Source organism: Micropterus dolomieu, linkage group LG03 (assembly GCF_021292245.1).
Source record: "Micropterus dolomieu isolate WLL.071019.BEF.003 ecotype Adirondacks linkage group LG03, ASM2129224v1, whole genome shotgun sequence".
Lineage (NCBI taxonomy): Eukaryota > Metazoa > Chordata > Actinopteri > Centrarchiformes > Centrarchidae > Micropterus > Micropterus dolomieu.
In genome coordinates this window covers 16763369-16777496 of record NC_060152.1, presented here as the reverse complement: position 1 = coordinate 16777496, position 14128 = coordinate 16763369, and the positions used below count along the sequence as shown (strand labels likewise).

The 14128-nt window shown below is 39.4% G+C and overlaps 1 long non-coding RNA gene across 1 annotated transcript in view; it reads right to left on the bottom strand.

Moving 5' to 3' along the window:
• The window catches only part of LOC123968906, an 8324-nt gene extending 2567 nt beyond the window's left edge, over nt 1-5757 (bottom strand). Inside the window, exons 1-2 of the long non-coding RNA XR_006824569.1 lie at nt 5623-5757; nt 3890-3975 (exon numbers count right to left, since the gene is read on the bottom strand). This is a non-coding gene — a long non-coding RNA (uncharacterized LOC123968906). The remainder of the gene's footprint in view (nt 1-3889; nt 3976-5622) is intronic.
• Between the last annotated feature and the right edge of the window lie 8371 nt (nt 5758-14128).

Sequence of the window (14128 nt, the reverse complement as noted above, 5' to 3'; positions counted from 1 at the left end):
GCCCAGGTTGACTGATGCTTCGGAGTCGAGCAGGATGAAAGCCTGGGAAGACTAGAGGGGTCCCAAAACACGGTGTCCTGGATGTTAGCGGTTGCGCTAAGAGAAACAATCTGTTTGGCTTGTACTGAAGCTACATCCATAAAGCCAGTCAGCAGGGAATCTTTCTCTTTGAGTTCCTCTGAAAGTCGTCGGATGTCTTCCATAAGGTCAGCAATCTTCTTGTTCGCTTTCTTAAGGAGTGAGCAGTCCTCATGGGGCAGAGTTATCTCGGCTTGCATAGTCACCGGAGCTTTGTTGCGATCAGTAGCGTTGATCGCGTTTTTACGGTCATCTATCTTAAAATCCATGTCGGATGACTAAAATCCTTAACCCACGTAAAACTTAAATAAAGTTAAGTTAAATAAAAGGATATAAAAAATGTAACGAAAAAAGTGGATTAAAACTGGATAAGAGTCCGGTTCAAGACGGAGCTTCCGACAGGTGGCTAATATGTATATGTGGGGTGTGAGGGTATTACTACTACTAATATCTGCCTTCATCTGTTCATTAATCTGTTGATTGTAGCAGCATGCCATACCTTCCAAAAAAATAAAATGCTAGGGCTGCAGCTTGCCGATTTTTGTCTTGATTCATTATTTAGTAATAGTAATAGAGAGTAATAATAGGAGGATGAGCGCTGCTGCGCATCCCTGTGAGAGTAACAAGCAGAGTGTACGTGAATTGTGAACGTGCCTATGTAGGCGCATCTTACTATCTTAATAATGCACCCTTTAAATAGCAGGAAAATACTGCGGCACTTTAGACCAGGTTTTTGTTGGTTAATTGCTAAAGATAGCGATGTGTCAACAATGCACCTGTCCATACCTCATTTTAAGACCAACATGCCCAGGGGTGCACAAGCACATTGGGCGCAAGTACATTTGCTATTTACACAACTTTGTTAGTCTGGAACTAACAATGACACCTGCACTGCGCTGTGCACCGCTTTTGTGTCAGGTGTAAGTTAAGGACTTTTACTACATTTAAGGAAAATTACTTAAATGGTTAATTGATTATCGGAATTGTTGCAAACTAATCGGCTAATGGTTTCAATGCTAAATTTAGGTTAATGATAATTCTTGCTATTGTTGTCCACTGTATAGCCATGTTTCCTAGACAAGTAAAATTAAATCATCATAATTAATATATATATAAATATATATATATGTGTTTCTAAAAACTTCTAAAAAAGCTTACCTTTTTTGATTAATTTATTTAACAAATGAAAGTCTGGCATCTTCATTAGCCTACTAATATAACTCCTAAGAGGAAAGAAAGTGAAAAAATAGTATGGTAAATGTAAAGAGTTGGGAATATAAACTCTGCAAGGAATATTAAATACATTTTATAGTGTTAATTTTCTACCCCATGAAGCGCATATAATGTATTTCCGTACTTGACGTCGGCATCAACAAATACATCCAGTTTAAGCATGTGTTGATGCTGTTGTGTTTGTGTTAATGAAGGCAGAAGATTGTGTTTATTTGGAGCTGCTTAATTAGCAGCAACAGTAATGAAGCCACATGGGACGCAGTGTTGGTATCTGGATGGCCAGGATAGGATGATTATTTAGACTGGATTTGTCCAAGAAGCTGTTCTTTTTACTCACCACACAAGCACACACACACACACACACACACACACACACACACTTTCTTCTCTTGATCTGCTGCCAGAAGAGGTGTGTGTATTTTAATGCGAGTGTTTGTTTACCCTTTTGTATTCAAATGTGTATCTGTGATTGCATGTGTATGTATCTGTTTTTGTTATGTGTCTATGTGTGTGCATGTACTAGCTATTTGAAGTGGAGCTACTAGGAACATCGCCGGGATTATTTGTAGTCTCCTTATGAAGGGTTAGTTTATTTTAGAGATGTAAAGGACACTTTAGTGTCCCATTAATGTGAACCAACTGGGACTTAAACTGAAGCAAAGATAAGTTGTGACAATTAATATAAACTTCATAGAAGTTCATTTAAAACCACAGAATCTGACTCCATGTTTATGTGGATGTTCCATAGACCGTATACAATAATGAGGATTGTCAAATTTAGTCCATTTATTCATTTCATGAAGAAAAGAATGTCTCTCTTTGATGTGAACAATGAGTGTGTATAGCTATATTTTTTTCAACCTTTTATTGAATAGTAAAAGTAGTCAGACCTTCATCCTCTGTATGTTTCTTAAAATATTTACCAAAGAAATTCAACGTTTTCTTTATTATTTTAAATTGGCAGTGATTTGCAGATTTTAAACTTTTAAATTTTTATCTTTTGGTTGACTCTCTGACTAACCATGGCAATGAGTTGTGATGGAAAGAGAGGACAATGAAATATGTAAACTGAAATCTGGATCTTTGTTGTTTATTCAGTACTAGTTAGCATTTAGACAAACCACTAATCAGGCACCACCTTTTCAAAGCTGTTCAAACCTACCAGGGCAGAATCAACATTGAATCACTGAATGAATATTATCCTGCCTGCCAGTCTGCAGCATTTTCAGGCTTTGCAGCTGTGTACTTCTGGTTTAGTCCTTCTGTTTTATTTTTGCACCTACAGACAGAAACATGCAGGGAGGTGGTGTTCAGTGTGTTTTTGCACGTTTGCAACTAACTGTATGTGTGCATGTGTGTGTTGTTCCAGGGGGGAAATATGCCAATTTCAGCATTTCAACTGACGCAGGCTGACAGTGAAGGAGCAGAATCTGCAGTTAGACTGACAACACACACTTTCTCACTCTCTCTCTCACACACACTCCTCACTTACCATGAGCTATCATTCTCTCTATCCTTACACTGCCCCTGTCTTTCTCTCCCCCTCCTTCCTCCTCTTCCCTACACATCTTTCCTCTTTCACTTCAATCTCTTCTTGTAACCTCTTCCTTCTCCTTCTGTCCCTTCCCATTATTGCATCTTCTTCTTCCCCTCTTTCTAACTCCTCCATTTGTTGCCTCTTGCCTCCTCCTTTTTCCTCTCCTCCTTGCTACCCTTGCGTGTCTGTGTCTGTGTTGTTTAATTTCTCAATCCAAAACTGTAATCTAAATGTCATTCAAGTTGCGATGACTATTATGTGAGTATTTTGGTCTTTTTCCTTGATTGAAATTCTCGGAAGTGCTGGCCTTTCAGACATGTATATCATTATATACAGACTTCTGTAACTTTTATTACCACATACCCTGAAAGCGCCCCTTGTTACTGTTACAGAGCATGGCTTGTATCAGACCATGGAGAGCTAAGCGCCTTAGCTAAGGGAATAGTTTTGCATCACTTTCCTTTGTTCTGCTTTTTATCTATCATATGGCTTGTTTGTTGGTGTTGTTGTTGTTGTTGTGTTTTGTCTTAGTGTATTATGATTGCACATGTGGAGGATTGCAGATAATTTATTGTCGCAACAGCAAGAAACTCCATTGAGATTTCACAGATGTTGAGTTGTGTTTTTCTAGTCCCTGTAAGCTCTTTATATAACATATATCTGTCTGTCTGTTAGTCTATATGTGGCTCTATCTGTCTGTCTGTGGCTCTATCTGTCTGTAGGTCTAACTGTCTTAAGACATCTCACAAAAAACTACTTGTTCAATATGAAATCAGTTCAGCCTAATAGCAAAATAATTGCTTGAATAAAAAGGTCTTTAAGTTCCCTTCAAAGTCTTCAGGTGAACAACAGAGACTCATGAAAGCAGCATCCTGATGTCATACATCTCTGTCTGCATGGGAACGATGATTCTGTGCCAAGGTTTATGAGGACGATATCTTAAAATGATTTACAGCCCTCTACAGCACTGCTGTAATCCATGAATCATCAAGGTTTGATTTTATTACAGTCAAGCTGTGAGAGAAAAGTTCACATCATCACCTGAGGGTGGAGGTATTGAGCTCTGCATTGCTTCTTCTCTCTGTGCGTCTCTCCAACCTGAGGAAACTGTGCTACAAGGTTAACATCTGTAGGAGTCAGGAAGAGAGGGACATAAGGGGAGGAAAAACAGCATGATGAGAGGAGGGTAAGGACAGAAAAGGGGAGAATTTGAGAAACTCAGCAAGGAGAGGAAAAGAGAGAGGGGAAGAGGAAAGAAAGAAAGGTGAGTAAAATTACATTGCACTGGGTTCAGGGTTAGGGAAGGTATTAAATACATACTAACAGAAAGTAGAATATAAAATAAAATTTAACAGAGCAAGTGAAGAGAAGAATGAAAGACAGCAACAGAAAGAGTGATGAGAGAGAAGTGGAAAAGGAGAGCTGCTGAAACAAGATCAATACTTTACTGCTGAGTGCTGAAATGGTGGTGGCAACTGTCTCCCTGAGTTTCCTCCTTAGCTAGACACACACACACCCTGCCCCCTGCAGACACATGCCGAAGCCAATGAGCACAGTCACCCACATACATGCTTAAAACCTGAACAGGAGACTGTCTATAGTTGTCAAGATGACAGACTTAATGGATGCCTGCTGTATTGTAAACAACAAACGTAACAGGTCTTTCCTCTTTCACCTTTAATCAATCTCATTTGTATAAATGTACAGGCAAGAAAGCAAGAAAACATATAATTGTACCCAGTGGGAAAAAATAGGTGCCAGCTATTCCCCATTCAGGTGTTGCCATGTGAGTCAGCTGGCTACAGATAATATTTGTAACATTTCAGCAGCAGATTCAACTGTTTCACAATTAAAACCATTTTCTGATATCACGCCACTGTGGTTAAGAATTGATCAGGGCTAATATAAGTGTGTTGATTATAATTTCCGGTAATAGTATACAGTTTACCATTAGTATAATAGTTAAGGGTGCTCCGATCGATCGGTTACCGATCATAATCAGCCAATAATGGCTTTAACTAGTTTGATCGGTGGTCGCTAAATGGGTCGATATGAAAAGACGATCAGATGATGCAATACTCGTCAGACAAATTTTCAACGGCAGCTAAAATGTTTCACTACGCTGTGTGAGCGGTTTTCAAAGCTAGCCAGCACCAAAGTCCTTCTCAGACAAGAAGGAATTAATGCGCCCACATAATCATTTACAATTAGAGTTGAGCAGAATTCAGACGGAGCAACACGCAGGAGCGATCATGTGAAACTGTCGCAGCTGTGCTCATCTCACACACACGCCACCCGCAACCGGAGTTTAATAGACAGCGCATCAGGCAGAGAGACTGATGGGGCTGATTGTTCTTATGATGCTTTGGCAATATTGTTAATACACATTCATGCCAATAAAGCTAATTTGAATTGAATTGAACTGACTGATCCTTCAGTGTGAGTTTCCTGATGCAAAGAGCGGTGCCACTCAATCAGCTGACTGCCTCTCTCTCTCTGTTTTCGTTACAAAAATGGAGACCTTTTTCTACGTTTCCGCCTCCCGTCCAGATTAAAACGGTGAATCAGAAGATGTTTGTTTGAAAACGCTGCTGACCCGAAAACAGAGGACTTTATAAAACACTCACATTTGGCTTTGTGAGTCGGTCTTATCAGTCATGCAAAGCAAAAACACGATGCTTTACAGAGTTTTAGTTTTGGTATTTTTATTTTAATATAAGTACTGTGTAAATAACACTTAACAGTTAGCCTACTGTGCATGTTGCTGTATTTACTTTGCGACAACTCCCAGTCTGTTTTCCGTCGCCGTCTCTCGTACTCTCGTGTTACTTTCAGTAACAGTTCCACTTCGTTGTCAGTTAATGCAAAAAAGAAGAAAAAAGCCTGGTGTGGTTCTTGGTCTGTATTAATTTCTTCTTTTGCTAAATCGTCTGCTACTGCGAGTAGACCATCTGCTTCATGTTTACACTGGCACGCGCATGCCCAGTGTAGCTACCTGAACGGCCACCAGATGTTTGTTTTCAGTCGTTCTAATATAGACAGAGATCAACTCTGATACGCAGCTAAAACGCTGCTGTGGACGGAGAAGATCGTTTTCGTTATAAAACTGTTTTAAAAATGTAGCAGTGTGGATGTAGTCTCACATTACCCCACTCCTCTCTCTACTCCTCTTATGTCAACCCTCCCGTTTTCCCCGTAAATCTCCCGTATTTTTAACCTTTATAAAGTCAAATAAAAACCTTCTGGCCGTATTTAAAGTGATTGCTATTCTCTCCTCTGGTAAAGTCGGTGGCAGCATGTAAGATATGTAGGTTGTGCTTCCTGCACAAGGATTAAAAATGAAAACAATCCACTGAAATGATATAAGGCCTATAGCCTACAAATGGTAAACCATATGAAATTATGAATATAGTAGCCTATGTAATATTAACAACTGACTGTATAATATGGAATTTACATTGTAGCCTATTTTTATTTATTTAAAATTTCATTTAAATTCTCATTGAAGGCAGTTATGACTCCTCTCTGTAGCCCTTCTCCTTCTCTCCACTCCTCTCTCTCTCCCCTAAAGCCCACAGAACCTGCCTGAGCTTTCCAGAACAAAAAGCAGCTACTTCAGAGTTTATCATCGACTCATGATGCCTGTGCTCCTTTATCTCCGAAATATTTTGGCCACAGCCTTTTTTTGTTGCAGTTTTTATGGTTGTAGTAAATTTATAAAGATGCTGTTTGTTCTGTTTTTGTAGTTTATTCCACAGTAAAGATATATTTGTTAAGCTATAAGATGTTCACAGTAACCAGGCAAAGGCTACTATGGTTTACGCTTCTGACGCTGTGTCTTGTTCAAGAGTGGCTTGACACAAGGAATGCCACAGCTGAAGCCCATGTCTTGCTTACGTCTGTGCGTGGTGGTTCTTGAAGCACTGACTCCAGCTGCAGTCCACTCTTTGTGACTCTCCCCCACATTTTTGAATGGGTTTTGTTTCACAATCCTCTCCAGGGTGCAGTTATCCCTATTGCTTGTACCCTTTTTTTCTACCACATCTTTTCCTTCCCTTCGCCTCTCTATTAATGTGCTTGGACACAGACCTCTGTGAACGGCCAGCCTCTTTAGCAATGACCTTTTGTGTCTTGCCCTCCTTGTGCAAGGTGTCAATGGTCGTCTTTTGGACAGCTGTCAAGTCAGCAGTCTTCCCCATGATTGTGTAGCCTACAGAACTAGACTGAGAGACCATTTAAAGGCCTTTGCAGGTGTTTTGAGTTAATTAACTGATTAGAGTGTGGCACCAGGTGTCTTCAATATTGAACCTTTTCACAATATTAAATTTTTCTGAGATACTGATTTTGGGGTTTTCATTAGTTGTCAGTTATAATCATCAAAATTAAAAGGAATGAACACTTGAAATATATCAGTCTTTGTGGAATGAATCCATGAATTATACAAGTTTCACTTTTTGAATGGAATTACTGAAATAAATCAACTTTTTGATGATATTCTAATTATATGACCAGCACCTGTAAGTCTCTAACACAGATTGAGCGGAATTTGTTGCCCATGTTTCCTGGCAATAAAATAAACAGTTGTCATTTCATGATACTTTATCAACTGTTAACTTTAACACTTAATGATGTTGCTTTCAGCAATCGGTGATCGGTATCGGCCGATGCTGCTTTCAGCAATCGGTGATCGGCCAAAAAAATCCTGATCGGAGCACCTCTAATAATAGTAATTCAAGGTACAGCTGTTTTATTTTTGTGGGTTGTTTTCATTCCTTAATTCCTTGTGCTAGAAAAATGGTAAAAAAATCACAACCACTCATGCATAATCAGTTCTGGCCTACATTTTGAAAGTTTGCAGTAGCATGTCAACCTTTTTTATGTCCTGCCTTAATCAGGCTGTGATTGGTCGGTTCATGAAAAGTGACATTGAAGAGCATCTTGATGAAAAGTTGATCATACGTGAACAAAACGCACCCGATCTTCTCCCTAATCTATATCCACTGAGAGAGATTAGCAGAATGGTGAGAATGTACTGGCACTGTACGCCAAAGAGTAAAATGTACAAGTGCCATTACTGTGTATCAGTGAGTACCGGCCCACTTCAAGCACTGATAGTTAAATGATAGGAACCATCTTGCAAACCGCTGAGTAAATTCAGTACATTGATGTAGGCAATGAGATGTGGCTTCAAAAACTTAAGTAAGGGGACTGGGGGCTAGATCCAAGATTTCCAAGAGCAATGTTAAACTGTAATAAAATAATTAAAGTACAACAGACCAGCCATGACAAATATATCACGTATGGAAATAGCATAAAGAAAAAAGTCATTTATATTTTTTCCTTGGCTTTGTTGTCTAGTTGAACACACTCCTCTGCCTCACCTTTTTATAGGTTTCCTCAGAATGTTCTCTCTGATTGGGAATTCATTCCTCATCCTCATCACTTGTCTCCTCTATCACTCTCTTCACCATGAAGTGTGCTCGTGGTGATGCCCTGGGCAAAAGTATGTTTGTGCAATCCTTCAAAATGCACCTCTCTCTACACATTATCTTTTTTATCAGTGTATATAAAGAATCGGTCCAGTCTGAAACTCACAACACATGATGTATTGGCAACACTGAGAGATACATTTACTCTTTCAAGTTTGTCAGCTGGTTTCAAAGAGTTTTATTTGAAAAATCTGAGGAAAACATATTGGCAGACCTTTGTTTTTTGAAACCCATAATATAAAAGACAAACATTTTTAATAAGAATAAGAAAACAGTTAACTTGTCATATACCATACTCTCTATAGGCTTCTATAGATTTATCAGAGATAGGCTCTACTTACTATACATGCATATAGTATTTGAATTTTGTCTGAGAATTTTATGTCTTAGGCAAAGAGAAATTACATTTCATAAACTTACAAACCTTATTAGTGGATATTTTTGTCCTGCAGTCCTTGTAAGTGTTGATATCAATTAAGATTAAATAATTGCTTCTAAAATCTAAATGAAAAGTTAATTCCTGCTCTTGGGTTCATGTACTACAGTCTTGATAAAGTTTACTGAAATTCACAGAGAAGAACATCCTAGTGAAAACAATCAGCTGTCAGTGTAAAGACAGTCTAACCCTATTAGTCAGTGAGTCCTGTCAGTTCATTGCATCACTGTACTGTAGCTATGGCTGCATTATTGATCTTAAGCCAGTTCAGAGTTATCAGAGAACACTGCAGCCTCTTAGTCCTTAGTGAGTTTACAGTATCTCTTTCTCATTTGTGCTTTGAAAAGGACTTGAAAGAGAAGCACCAACGCACCCTGTCAGAGTTCATGAGCTGGAAAAATAAAGGTCAAAAGCACATATCACCCTCGCTGGGCTGGTGTGTGAAAAAATGGTCACCTGTGGAGAGAGCACTTTGGCAAGACTGTCACAGACAATATATTTCATAACAGTGTTGTTTGACACAAAGTCTACAGTCATTCTTCTTAAGTCAGAGGTGTATGAGGTCATTGTTCCTCATCCTTTACAAGGAAATGCTGTAAAGCTGCTTCACAGTGTTGCTGGGCGCCAAAAAACAAAATTGAACAAAGACTCCAGAATTATCATATCTCAGGCCAAGCAAGTGAGTTTTCCAAGTTGACTGCAACAGGCTGGTGTTTTTGTTTGTAAAAATAATGAAACTATGGCATTTCAAAATAATCATACATTTAGGGCTTTGGAAAATAATCCATTGTAAAGGTTTGAAATGGCTAGATTATTGTCAGATATGATGATTATCATACACCTGGCAACACTGCTGCTTCATGAAAATATTTTTCCTGTATAGGTCTCACCTAAAGTAAATGTGTCAGATTTAGTCTCGCTCACCCACACAGGTGTTTTCACTTATTATGAGTGATTAGGCCTCTGCTCAGGTTGAAGGTGGGAGGACATATGCTGGGAATTACATGAGATCACCAAACTGCTCTTAACAAGAAGAGTGAGTTGTCAATCAAGCATCATTTGGATACGCCCATGTAATTAGCCAACGTAAGTGAAATCACCTGTGTGGGTGGACCAAAAGTTTACAGGGTCTTTAACATTACTAAACTATACTGCAATGATGGATATATTGAATATATCAAGCTTAAGGGTTTGAGTGATCCATGCAGTTGCACTGTACGCCATATCAAGCCCCTCAGAAACAGCAGAAAAGAATAAAACAGGTGCATTATTGAGGATTCCTTTGTAGTTACAGTCAGATTGTCACCTGACCCGAACTAAACCAAATCCATACCCAAACCTTTGCATTTTAAATTTTATTATACAACCATTTTTCTAATTTTTATTCCAAACTTAATGTTTGAAAGGCCAATGACAGCACCTCTAAGGGATCCACAATTGTGCAAAAGTGGTTTGTAGTCACTGAAAACAGAAGCTGCTCTTACTGTAAGCACAGCGGTAATAGCATTTGATAAAGACAGAGAGGAGAACACCAGATTGCAAGAAGGTCTTAACGATTGCCAGTACTTAATTAAAGGCAATTAAAAGCATGTACTATATATAAAAAAAGTTGTGGGAAATGAGGCAGAGAGACAAACAGAAGACTTGATCTGCAACATCATTGAAGCCGTGGGATTTTATCATTTTAGTATCACTTTATGCTGGCCTCATATTAGAGGATAATTGGGCGGATTTTGGTTCGGATTCGCAACCTCCCTACAATCGTAGGATTCCTGATTTGAGGCTGGTCTGAATAGATTATCTGCCCAAATGATCCTGTAGTGTGAGGGATTTATAGACATAATCTTAATGTTACTGCCTGGAACAGAGTCTCCCCGATTTCAAAATGTAGTGTGAAAGGAACAGGAATATTAAGCAGAAACCAAAATAGCCAATGAGAGCAAACTGACTGGCAAGCGTCACCAATTGTATATGTTATGTACTTGCTTGCGCTATAAAATGTATAAGCCATGCTGATTCTGTCTTCTCAGCCACAAGTTCATCTGCAGTTTTTCACACATAAGTCATGTGTGATCATGCACATTTCTGTGAGATCCCAAGTCCTTGAAATCGCTACTCTGAAATCACGGCAAGTGGTGTGTGCTTTCTTATGATTAAAATATAAAAAATCTGTTAGATCTGTTGTTATTACTGTATTTCAGTTGTGTTTGTCTGTTAAGATTTGAAAATCCTCTTGAGTGCACCACGCATTACACACACACACACACACACACACACACACACACACACCACCTTGTGAAGTGTAGTTGTAGTAGAAGAAGGATAAGTTGTCAGGGTAAATATTAGAAATGCATTGTCATCATCTGTCATTTTCAAGAAACTGATCCCCGCTGAAGTTTAAATCTCTTGTTGTACATTGACATCGATTTTGTGAGGTAGACTGACACCTTCACACTTGCTGTGAACCTGTTGCCTTGAATCAATGAATGTAGCTTGTTGATTACATGCAGGGCGTTCTCAGTGTTGTCTTCACTCTGGACATTTGGATTTGTTAAACACAGGTGTCTTACTGGGTCACTAGAATGGAGGCATCCTTCATGTTATTAGGTACACCTGTTTAGTGCTATGACATGTCCTCTGTGAGAAAAGTCTATCCAGTCAGCTACTCTGCTGTAAATTACTGCAGCGAAAGTTACCTTTTTTATTCATGCTACTGTAAATTTTATAGTTAAATGAGTTTTTTTTACCACTAAAGGGGCAGTATAGCAATTTTATGATGAAAGGCTCCCTGTATTGTTTGTATCATGTGGCCTACCATATACCTAGCAAGCCACATGTTTCTCTAACTGCAGAGGGAGGTGATGCATGATAATGCTCTCTTTTGGTGGCTGAGGTACCATAAAAGGTAGGATCTTTGCATCTTTGTTGGACCTTAAAGGGGTATTATGTCGTTTTCAGCAGCCACTAGCGGTGTTGTTTTCAGATGGCAATGTGCTCTTACGCATGCTCGAACTCATGAGCAAACATAATCAGACACACAGAGACGGAAACACAGGGCGACAGCTTCACACAACATGCTAGAAACTCATTTAAACTCCCACTGCAACATGATATTTTTATCAGCTTGGGGTTGATGTAATCAATCCTCGTTAAATGATAACGTTACACTGTCTTCATTTAGCCAACGTGATACATCAGCCTTAGCTCCCCTGCCCCCTTTCAATAACTATTGGTATATCTTTCACCAGAGGCTCAGCATGACAAGCACAGCTAAATGCACTGGATGATAACGAAACGGTTAGTGAGCTAGACTGAGTGTTATAAATGAGATTGTTGCTAGTTTATACTATAGTGACATTAGCAATGGCTCAGTTTCATTTAAGCCGTGACAGTGAACCAGCATGCATAATAACAGGATGCTGAAACTGAAGCCTGAATGTAATTCAGCCTTTATTCCTTTATTTATTCTATTAGTTACATCTGCACTTTTCCTTCTGTAACATGCCAAAATGCCTATGTGAACATCAGTATTTAAGTTTTATGCCATTTATAGCACTCGTTGCCTTTCAAAGCATTATTGCTCCCTCTTTTTTTACTTTTGAGCTATTGGTATCTTTTGATTTGAGTAATGATAGATACTTGACTATTTTGAAGTGACACAAGTGTAAGTAGTTGTATGTTGAAAATATGGGCATTAATAACTTGGTGTTGAAGGGAGGCCTTAGTAGTTCTTACAGTGAGTGGTTGATCCAGGTCGCTACTAAACTACACAACAGTCATAAGACACAGCATCAAAGATGTAAGACGTTAAGTAATGTTCAGACCTTCAGAGATTACTTAGACTGATGCATGGCCCTGTCTTCGAGCTCAGATCCAATGTGTCTTCCAGACATAAATTATTTTGCCTCCCAGGAGCTACTGAAGCCGGCAGTGTTAATGCTGAAGAAGCTGTTACAGGCATCATAACACAAAGTCCAGGACGATTACAGCAGTTTAGAAAATTTTCCTGGAAGCATTTTATGTTTAGGAAGGTGGTAAATGGAGGCGGGAAATGAGATTTGCATTTTGAAGTCAGCCTTTAGTACAAAACCAGCCAATTTTGTGTTATACAGGTGCTGGTCATATAATTAGAATATCATCAAAAAGTTGATTTATTTCAGTAATTCCATTCAAAAAGTGAAACTTGTAAAATGTATACATTCATTCCACACAGACTGATATATTTCAAGTGTTCATTCCTTTTAATTTTGATGATTATAACTGACAACTAAAGAAAACCCCCAAATCAGTATCTCAGAAAATTTGAATATTGTGAAAAGGTTCAATATTGAAGACACCTGGTGCCACACTCTAATCAGCTAATTAACTCAAAACACCTGCAAAGGCCTTTAAATGGTCTCTCAGTCTAGTTCTGTAGGCTACACAATCATGGGGAAGACTGCTGACTTGACAGCTGTCCAAAAGACGATCATTGACACCTTGCACAAGGAAGGCAAGACACAAAAGGTCGTTGCTAAAGAGGCTGGCTGTTCACAGAGCTCTGTGTCCAAGCACATATATATAGAGCCGAAGGGAAGGAAAAGATGTGGTAGAAAAAAGTGTACAAGCAATAGGGATAACCGCACCCTGGAGAGGATTGTGAAACAAAACCCATTCAAAAATATGGGGGAGATTCACAAATAGTGGACTGCAGCTGGAGTCAGTGCTTCAAGAACCACCACGCACAAACGTATGCAAGACATGGGTTTCAGCTGTCGCATTCCTTGTGTCAAGTCACTCTTGAACAAGACACAGTGTCAGAAGTGTCTCGCCAGGGCTAAAGACAAAAAGGACAGGACTGCTGCTGAGTGGTCCAAAGTTATGTTCTCTGATGAAAGTAAATTTTCCTTTGGAAATCAAGGTCCCAGAGTCTGGAGGAAGAGAGGAGAGTCACAGAATCCACGTTGCTTGAAGTCCAGTGTAAAGTTTCCACAGTCAGTGATGGCTTGGGGTGCCATGTCATCTGCTGGTGTTGGTCCACTGTGTTTTCTGAGGTCCAAGGTCAACGCAGCCGTCTAGAAGGAAGTTTTAGAGCACTTCATGCTTCCTGCTGCTGACCAACTTTATGGAGATGCAGATTTCATTTTCCAACAGGACTTGGCACCTGCACACAGTGCCAAAGCTACCAGTACCTGGTTTAAGGACCATGGTGTCCCTGTTCTTAATTGGCCAGCAAACTCGCCTGACCTTAACCCTATAGAAAATCTATGGGGTATTGTGAAGAGGAAGATGCGATACACCAGACCCAACAATGCAGAAGAGCTGAAGGCCACTATCAGAGCAACCTGGGCTCTCATAACACCTGAGCAGTGCCAC